The sequence below is a fragment of the Canis lupus genome, chromosome 34 (genome assembly GCF_048164855.1).
Source record: "Canis lupus baileyi chromosome 34, mCanLup2.hap1, whole genome shotgun sequence".
NCBI lineage: Eukaryota > Metazoa > Chordata > Mammalia > Carnivora > Canidae > Canis > Canis lupus.
The window spans coordinates 6,707,169-6,717,098 of NC_132871.1; the positions used below are offsets into that span (position 1 = coordinate 6,707,169).

The 9,930-nt window shown below is 43.9% G+C and overlaps 1 long non-coding RNA gene across 1 annotated transcript; it reads right to left on the minus strand.

The window, feature by feature from the left end:
• Positions 1-2,277: 2,277 nt before the first annotated feature.
• LOC140624474 (uncharacterized) lies at positions 2,278-5,729 on the minus strand. The gene is made up of 3 exons (XR_012023953.1): positions 5,552-5,729; positions 5,203-5,282; positions 2,278-2,678 (listed from the first exon to the last, which is right to left on the minus strand). It is a non-coding gene; the product is annotated as an uncharacterized lncRNA (long non-coding RNA).
• Positions 5,730-9,930: the final 4,201 nt, after the last annotated feature.

Sequence of the window (9,930 nt, forward strand, 5' to 3'; positions counted from 1 at the left end):
GCCTCCACCGGCACTGTTGGGGCCAGCCTTGTTGTTAACACCCAGCGGTGGTCAACGTCCTGACTCTCCCATAGGCATCTCTGAAACCACCTCAGTGGGGAGTGAGAGGGAGGCCTATTACCTCCCAGTGGGGGTGTGAGTCCAAGCCCCCCTCCCTGCCCCCTGACTCTCACACTGATGTAATGGACGGAGCCTCTTTACCACCTGCTAAAATGAAAGTCTCAGCTTCCCACTCTGCCTCCTTGGACACCACCCTGGAGGTGGGGAGAGACCTGTAGCAGTCCCTAGGCTCTCCACTGGACTTTTGCCTGCGGGGAGTGGACTGCAAGTGTTTTCTGTGCACTTGGCTGGAGTAGAATGGCTGTTGTCTGTCACTCTAGGCTGTGCTTTCCCTGGTCTGTTGGCAAGGGAGAGTAGACTTTTTCTTGGGGCTTTGTTTTTTTTGGCTCTTCGTCATTAGTGTTTGGGGCGGTTCTCAGCATGCAGTCTGGGATGTGTGAGATGAAAACAAAGTCCAGGGAATTCATCGTATAGTTCCTCAGGTTCTAAGTTCCCCAGTTTGCCTGCCTTCTTCTTTCTGCCTTTCAAAATCTTCTTGTTTGTTTTATATAATAATGCCCAGGAGTTTTAGTTTGGCCTAGTGGGAGGAATATGAAAAGCAACCCTATTCATCCTCCCAGGAGCAGAAGTCAGCATGAATTTCAGATATGACACCTGGCTTGTACCTTATAGGAGACTAACCTCCAAATTTGCTAAAAAATCTACCTACGTTTTTTAAAGACTATGATAATATATAGAAAATGGTTTTTACCTACATAAGTAATCATGATAATAGTTAATAGTTCTTTGGCACTTAACTATGTTCAAGGTCATTTAAAACTCACCACAATAGTATGTCATACAGAATATTATAATTCTTTTACTAATAAATAAACTCAGCCTAAAGAGGTTGAATAATATTTCCTTTGTAACCTTGGTCTTCCTAATTCCAGAACTTGCGCTTTTTAACTGTAACACAATATTGCTTGAACTATACGTCCAAAGTTTCTTAGAATAATGCAGTGAAAAAACTGTGGTCGGAGCCACGGGACACTATTTTTACACGAATCACTACAAAATTCATTTTCTGAATCCAAGCAAAAACTTTCGACTTTGACTCTCAGTTTTCTCAACCGCAAAATGTCGGGTCAATCTTGATTTTTTCAAATCTTTTTCCTTGAGCAATAACTGTATGAATACCTAAGCATACAAAGAGAAATGCAACTTGGAATCTCGAGGTAGGAGGGGCATTCTGAAGCCCGCGGAGTCCTATCAGCAGGGTGGTGCAGCTGGTGGTGGCGGTGCCAAGTGAGAATGAACGAAGTAGACCGGTCTAGAACCTTCATCTTCTTCCTTTGAAATTTATCATCAGACGTGCATTTACGAAAACCTGTTTCTGAACACACAGGTTATGCGCGTCATGGAAAGATCTCATGAGCCTTGAGAGAGTCAGGCTGAAATGACAAGATGCGAAGACCATGGTCATGTGGCCTTAGTGTAGGAGGTGCCTGGGGATACATGAGCTGGAACTCGCTCCAGCTACCCAGCAGGGTTACTGTGTATGTGGATGCCTCGTTAGATGGTGAACCTCATGCTTAATGCCCCATTAAAGCTCACCTATCGCATCTCTTATGACTGTTCCATGATTTTCTGCCAATCATTTTCATTTTCTCTGCTTTGCATTTCAGCCTATTTGTAATATTTTATGTTCCAAACTTGCTCAAATTTACTGAAAGGAGGAACATATTGCCATGCGAAAAGATAATGGATCTGTACATCTGCTGAGTGCTCTTGTTCTCACAGAGAAACTTCATATGTACAAGGAAAAAATAATTCAGCATAAGTTCTATTTTTTTTCTGTAGCTCCCCTCAGCTGTTATCTTTCTTCAAAACTATATTATATAAATGTCTAGCGATGAACAAAGTGATTTTTAACAGATGTTTAATGTAACTTCATAAACCTTTGCAAAACATCTAAAATTTTCCTGGATGGGTGATAGGTGCTGGAGGGGGTACTAACGTAAGAGCATAAGTGGGCTTTCCTAGGAAGATAGCTACATGGATATTATTTATATATGTATAATAAATTCCTTCTAAAAGTTTTTTTATGACACCATGTATGCCATCGTTTCATGAACCGTTTTTCTTATAATATTAGTTGTACTGGATAGTGGATTAAATAAATTTTGTAAGCTTCTTTGCTGCAAGAATTTTGCCTTTATAGTCCCTTCGACATTATTAATCTTTAAGAAGATAACCTAATGTGTAACATTTCCACAAATTGTTCATCTTCTGAACTTTCCCCCCCTTCATAGTAAATAAACACTGGTGAACTAATACTCTGTGAACTAGACTTTTGGATAATGGTGCTACAATTGATTCAATATCCATATTCCAAGTACAAATTAGTGCCGAGTGGGGTTATTCAAGAAGATTCATAGGGAAAATGAAATTATCCAGGACCTGATGGAATTTCAGGTTGTCTTAGATTTATATACACCCCATTTATATACATCCTTCACATGTGAAGAAGAAAAAGCTGGTGGTCATGTGATAACTTGTTCTTTTCCCTTTTATTCTTTCATTCTCCTCTGCTAACTGGTCCCAGTGCTGATATTCATTAAGAGTCTGGTCCAACTCTAGAAAAGCAATCGTCAAAGGAATTAATCAAAAAAGAAAGCAATTTGTACAAAAATATTTATAACAGCACTATTTTAAGCAGCAAAAAAAAAAAAAAAAAAAAATTTAGGGCCATAAATTTGGAGACAGCTAAGAGATCCACCACGGAATACCACAAGAGCATTACAAAAGACAAACATGTGGACGGATTTGCTACAAGGTATTGTACTTTGATATCAATCGAGAAATCGAAATCTAAAATCACATATGCACGCTAATTATAACTATGATAATTCAGATCTAAATCGAGAGTGTTCAAAGAGCTATGTTACAAATAGACTTGTATGTTTATTCATTTTTTTTTGCATAAGTTTTTCTGTTGTTCAAATACTAATCATAAAAAGAAAAATGTCATCCAGTTTGCCTCTGTTGGGTCAGGTTTTCCCGGAGGCAAACGAGATGGGTTTTAGAGTGCAAGGTGTCAAAGGACAGAGAGGAGGCCGGACCCGGCAGAGGCAGGAACTGAACAAGTCTTTGACCAGTGCAGCAGGGGTGGGCAGGGGCTATTGCCCTTTCCAGTTCCTCTGCCTTGGACCAGATGCCGGGGCCCTTGAGCTCCTGCCTTGGTCCTCCCGCAGATGCGGGCCTTCTCGGGAGAGTTGCTCCTCCCTTTGCAGGTGACCCCTGGAGGCCGATTGCATTGGGCACGAATGCTTCCTTGAGAAGGACCCAGCAGGGCATCTCTGGGCCCACTTCCCATCCCCCAATTCTGTAGGACTGCACTCAGATAACCTGAGGGGAGAGGCCGTTTCTGAAAGCTTTTTGTCCCTACTTTTTTGGAGCCTTTCCTCAGTGGTGCACGAGGCAATGACTCCCTTTGCAGTGGTTTTGGCTCAGATTGTCAAGCCCTCGGCTAGTGTTCCAGGCTAGAGTTATGCCAGGCCAGGCCAGGCCAAACACCAATTGCCAGGCAAAGCCCTGAAACTGGTACTTAACCTACATGGTCAGGAAACGTCCGGCACTGCTGAAATGCTAACATTCACACTCACATTTTTGACACTTGCCGGAGGAATAACTGTGATTAGCTTAGAAGTGAGAGGAATGTCAACATTTTAAATAAGGACGGGATCGGTAACAGTGCTGTGCTGAGTCATATTAGGAGGCAGAGGGGAAAAAAATCAGTAACATTGATCTTATTTTTCTTTACAGTTTTGATATTTTGGGGGCGCCTGGGCGGTTCAGTTGGTTAAGCGTGTGACTTCAGCGCAGGTTATGATCTCAGGGTCCTGGGATCGAGCCCCCAGTGGGCTCCCTGCTCAGTGGGGAGCTTGTTTCTCCCCCTCTCTTTGTCCCTCTCCCCACTCATGCTCGCTCTCTCACTTGCTCTCTGAAATAAATTAATAAAATCTTAGAAAAAAATTTTTTGGTGTTACATTCATCATGGGGTTTTTGCATTAGTTTTGATTTTTTTTTTAAGATTTTATTTATTTATTTATTCGTGAGACACGGAGACAGAGGCAGAGACTTAGGCAGAGGGAGACGCAGGCTCCATGCAGGGAGCCCGACGTGGGACTCGATCCCAGGACCCTAGGATTAGGCCCTGGGCCACAAGCAGACACTCAACCACTGAGCCACCCAGGCGCCCCTTGGTTTTGATTTTTAAAGCATACCACGTTAGAAGAGTATTTCTCTTGATTATGGAGTTTTGGGAACCCTTTAAATTTTGTACCTGAGATGAGTGCCTCCCTCACCTCACCCTAGACCCAGCCCTGGTAACTTAAAAAAAAAAAAAAAAACAAACAAACAAAAAAAAACTTTTTGTCCAAAGTTTCTCCTTGTTAGTTGTTATATGAACTACTTTTCTATCACTGGAAGCAGAACCCACAATACTGGGAGGCGGTCGTTTTGTATAATAAAAGGTGAAGGCCTCCAAACGGCCTGCATAGTTTCTCTTACACATGCAACAGGAAGACCTCAGTTTATAAAATATCAGACACTGTAGTTACAAAGGCTCATCAGTTCTGCCGGGCCACAGTTAAACCGTTCTCGCCCGTTAGACTGACGGCAGGGTTGTGTGCTATTCATCTTGTCCTCCTCCTGGTATCTCGTCCCCTGACCCCTAAGCAAGTGTTAGGTGTTTGTTCCAGATATTGAAAAAAAACGTGGCACAATAAAGCATGAAATATATTAACTAATGTGTGTTCCTGTATTTCCCTTGGATTTTAGTATTTGTTATTTTGTTGAAGACTATGATCCTGACCATGTAAATAATGCTACCAAACACTAGTCTTATGATTTTTCACAATAGATCACCCTGTAACTCAAATAATATCCTAAATAGCTCCGGCTCTTACATATGGACTATTTTGACATCTTTGGATAGTAAGGGATACATTTGAATTGTATTATGAAGCCGGCATAGAAATAAAGGAGCAAACATAGGACAAAGAGGTACAGTTATTCACTACTTTTTCAAGTTGTAGGATTTTTTTTTTTTTAATGGAAAACTGATATGTAACAAAAGTGTGTAATAGAAAGGTGTACCACGGTCTGGAAATGCTTTTTCTCCTCTTCAATTGGGTCTTGAATATAACTGGGCCATCTTGAGACTTTCCTCTTTTCTCCTGTTATATACAAAAGAAACACGTCACCTCAACTAAAACAGACAAAATCTTGAAAAGCGATAGAAAACTTTATTACATTTTATTGAGGGCACTATGGGCAGTATTAAACAGGCATCAGAGAGGAAAACATATTAAATTTTTCTTTATATCTTTCCCCTACATCCCTACCTTTATTTTAATTTCTCCCACCTCCCCTCTGAGTCCTCCCCCTCCCCAACGTTGGTCTCTTCCTTGATCGTCTACATCAATCTCTACTTCTCTTTACCCACCTTTCTGCTTTCTCTCTCTCTCTCAACACCTAAAGGGCCTTTTATTTGCTTCCTTCTTTGCTCCCCAGGCTTCATTCTGTTGCAGAGCCAAATCACTCTAATCATCTCGCCTCTCGAATTCTATGTCTGTACCTGTCACCTCCAGTCCCACCACGCCTCTAGGTCAACACAACAAACAAGTGTTAGCCATGCAACTCAGTCTTTCTTTCGCAGGCAGGGGGAGAGAGACAGTAAACATTTGGCTTTTAAAGTTTCTTTAATATGGTATTTATTTATTTGAGAGAAAGAGCAGGAGCAGGGGGGAGGAGCAGAGGGAGAAGGAGAAGCAGACTCCCCACTGAGCAAGGGGCCCAACGTGGGGCTCAGTCCCAGGACCCTGAGATCATGACCTGAGCCGAAGGCAGATGCTTAACTGACTGAGCCCCCTAGGTACCTCGCTTTTAAAGTTTCTTATCTCTTCTCTCATATCACTTGTTTCTGGACATCATTATCTCGTGTCACATACTTTGGGTCAGTTACAGGTACCTAGAGTTTATTGAGATCCATAGAGGTGACTGGGCATTTCTACTTTGTATATGTTTATACTCAAACATGAGTACACAATATTTTCTGCCAAATTCCTAATATATTCTCTGATACATAGACTTGAAAGAGACCCTGAGTTTTCAGCGTCCTTCCCATAACCACTGGATGTAGTTAAATCTGACACCCAAGTAGCTAGTGTTGACGTGTATTAATTTCTTTTTTTATCATGAGATTTTACAGGACTGATTATCACATCAAGCTTCGGCCTCCCACAAATAAGGGCTGCAAATATTTGTAAGCCGTCCTTTGGGGCCACAGTCAGGTACGCTATAGTAAGACTATGGACGTGTATGATACTCATCAAGCTCTTCTGTTAGGACAGAACTGAAGTCCAGTGAGTCAGGTTTTAAACCATTTCCAGCCACCTTCCACCCCCCCACACACCCCCTCATCACAAAACCAGGAGAAGGAGAATAACGTCCCCTTTTACTGTGTGAGAGCTTCACGGGGAACCAATACTGAGAGGCTTTGAATTGGCTTTTGCTGTATTTTTGTTGTCGAGTCTTGTGTGAGTCAGGGCACGATCAGGGCAGGGGAACTCCAAGAGTGATTTGAGCAGGAAAACAGAAATAGAAAGAATTGTCAACTAGATTGAAGACGGTTAAATCCTCCAACAGGTAAATGGAAAACCAAAGGCATTCTGAGGTGGCCACGGTAGAAAGAAGGATTCTTAGAACTTAGGGGAGAGCAAAATAGAAAGGAGCTTCAAGAAGAAAGGGGGAAATCCAGATGTGTGAAGAGAGGCCGTGGCTACTGCAGGAGCCCAGTGGCTGCTGGGTGGATGCCCAGCTGGGGCAGGGAGCACTGCAGAAGGAGGACGGACGCCCCGCCTGCCTCTTCCCGCCTTGCAGTCTCTCTGCAGCTCCCTCTATAGGCAGGACCCAGCACAGAGCCAGCTGGCAAAGGGGAGCGCGGGCTCTGCGGGGCCTAGTTCTGGCATCACAAAGCAGGGCAAAAGGGATGTGCGTGGAGATAAAAGACAATACATCAGGAACTACAACAACCCACTTTATCATTGTCATTAGAGAAAGCTGACTCGCTCACCAGTCACTTCGAGAGTTTTTATTTGATGCATGATAGCTTGGATGATAATACCAACAGAAACATAAATCAAGTTTCCTAAATTTACACTAAGTTTTATGTGACACGTAGGATTCAGAAGAGGAGGGGTTTTTGATTAGCTGTGGCTTGTGTCTTACATCATAAGATCAAGGAACGTGAATATGGGAAAATGCTTCAGAGGTCAAGCCCTACACAACAGGCTTCCATTATATGTGGGAATTCTGATTATAGGTCACCATCTAGATTCTTTTTGAATGTTTCTAACAACCAGAGGTTAGTTCACGAGCTGATAAGTCACGCTCTTATCTAGAAAGTTCTAAATTTTTGGAGTTTCTTCTTACCCTGTGCCAAAATCTGCTGCTTCTTATCTGCCTACCACGGGGCCTCATTCTGTCATACAGAATGTACTAAAAAGGTCCGTGATGACCATTATGACAGCCCTCCAAATATTTAAGGGTTCTGCTTTCTCTTGTCTCTAACTGTGGTCATTAACCATTCCTTTATATGGCAGTTTCTGTACTCCTACGTCACTGGTGTCGTGATCCTATAAACCCGCTATTCCTTAACGTCTCTTTTACAATGCGATGCTCATAAAACCTTTATTAGACATCACAGGGAGGATGCAAAATACAGGGAGTATGTTATTTTTGGGATCTGGACACCGTATCTCCATGAATGCTGCCTTAAGATTTGACTGGCTCTTTCGACAATGACACCGTGTTCTTGCTCGGGTTACCACATTTTGTCCCCACCCCCACCATTCAAAAAACCTACAGATCTCTTTTTTGAAGCATCAGTGGTTGACCGGATTGTGTTTACGCAGGAAAAAACATGTAACACATCTTGGTCCAAGAATGAACCCGTTTTAGGTACTGAATTAGCCTCCACTTCCCTACGACAACCTCCCCAACTGGGGTGGCAGGAAGAGGTCGTGGGGAAGCTGTCCTTCCCTCCTCCAGGCCTCCTCATAAGCTTTTAATAGTTGCCTTAGAGCTGGGGAAAGCAGAATTTACCTGTGATTACAAAGTCAAAAGTGAAAGTTGGATGTGAGGTTAAATGACTTTTTAATTACTCCTCAGGGAGGGCTCATGACATATTTATTTCCTCTAAATTACCTAATATAATGTGAAACATGCCAGGACAGAAATGATCCTTTACAAAGCAGTATTTTGTAAGGGGTGCTGCTTCCTTTGTTTTGCCTGCTCTGGGATCCAGAATCTCGCTGGTGGTTGTTAGTTAAGGTCCAAGAAGCCATGGAAATCCATCTCTAATGACTCCTGGAAGGGTTTTTTCACCTAGCGTTTTTTGAAGGCAGGAAAAGGATTTGCCCGAAAACAGTAATTCGTGCTTTAAACGTACTTTAACATATGTATAATTATCATGTGAATGAAGGAAATATTCATTCTGCTACATAAAAACATAAGGGTAAGTGCCTACAACAATACCTGAGCTGCATACTCTTTTTTTTTCTTTCTTTTCTCTCTCTCTTTTTTTTTTTTTTTTTTTTTTTTTTTTAGGAGAAGCAGGCTCCATGCAAGGAGCCTGATGTGGGATTGATCCCAGGCCTCCGGGATCAGGCCCTGGGCTGAAGTCAGCACTAAACCACTGAGCCACCGGGGCTGCCCTGAGCTGCATACTCTTAACCGAGAACTTTCTCTTCTTTCAGATACACCCTTGACCAATTCCTTCATCTTTTTCAGATCTTGGCTGAAACGGCCCCTTTGCCAGGATGCCCGGCTTCAACCACTGTTTACTATTGCGAATTGTCCCTTCCCAGCACCAGCTTCCCTCTCCTGCTCTTTTTCATTTTATAATTTCCTTCCTTCCCTCCCAGACTCTGTCATTTACTTATTTGTGGTTAAACCTTGATGCCCATCTTTTCACCCCTCACCCTCCCAGTCCCGCAGTCTAAGCTCCTTGGGGGCAGATATCTTTGTCTCCTGGTGGGTTTTTGTACCCTGATGTGACCCAATAAATATCTGTTGCATCAGTGATGCTATCTGTGGGTCCCTTCTCGCAAGCTGGCAAGAATGATTCTCTTCCCAGTGATCCAAGGCCTGCAACTTCTCTCGTGAGCACTGGCGCTCTACTCTGACGGGCCGCCCCGGTTGAGGCTCCTGGTGGTGTAGCCCACTCGCAGGCTCTGAAACCTTAACTAAGGTACAGCCTTTGGCTCACTGAAACGGAGGCTTTGCTCGCCTTTGAATTCTCTGCAGATCGCAGCCAGCTGGCTCTGTTGGGCCCGCAGCGCCTTCTGGAAACCAGCTCCAGCCCCAGCCTTCTTCACCGTCTCTGGGGAAGGTTACACTTTCTAATTGTCCTGTTGGGTGAGACAAGTCGTTTTTAGACTGGAAGCTGCAATGACACTGAGGTCTGGGAGCACGGGGCTGTGACACTCCGGGGAGGCACGGGAAGGCACCCCCCTTGTGCAAGCGAGTCACCCAGGGAGCAGTTCCTGCCTGGCTTCTCAGCACTCTGCAGAAAGCCTCTGGGTTAGTCAATCTGGGCTATTCTAACAGGCCCCCCACACGCCCCCCTTCCACACCTGGTGGCTTACAAGCCACAGAACTTCGTATGTCACCGCTCTGGAGTGGGAGGGCCAAGAGCAGGGCGCCAGGTGGCCAGCCGCAGGCTTTCACCGTCCACCCCGCAGAGCGGAGAGGTCAAGCCAGCTTTCTCGGAACCCTGCAAAGGGGGCCAGATCCATCCCTGCGGGCGCCACCCTAACAACC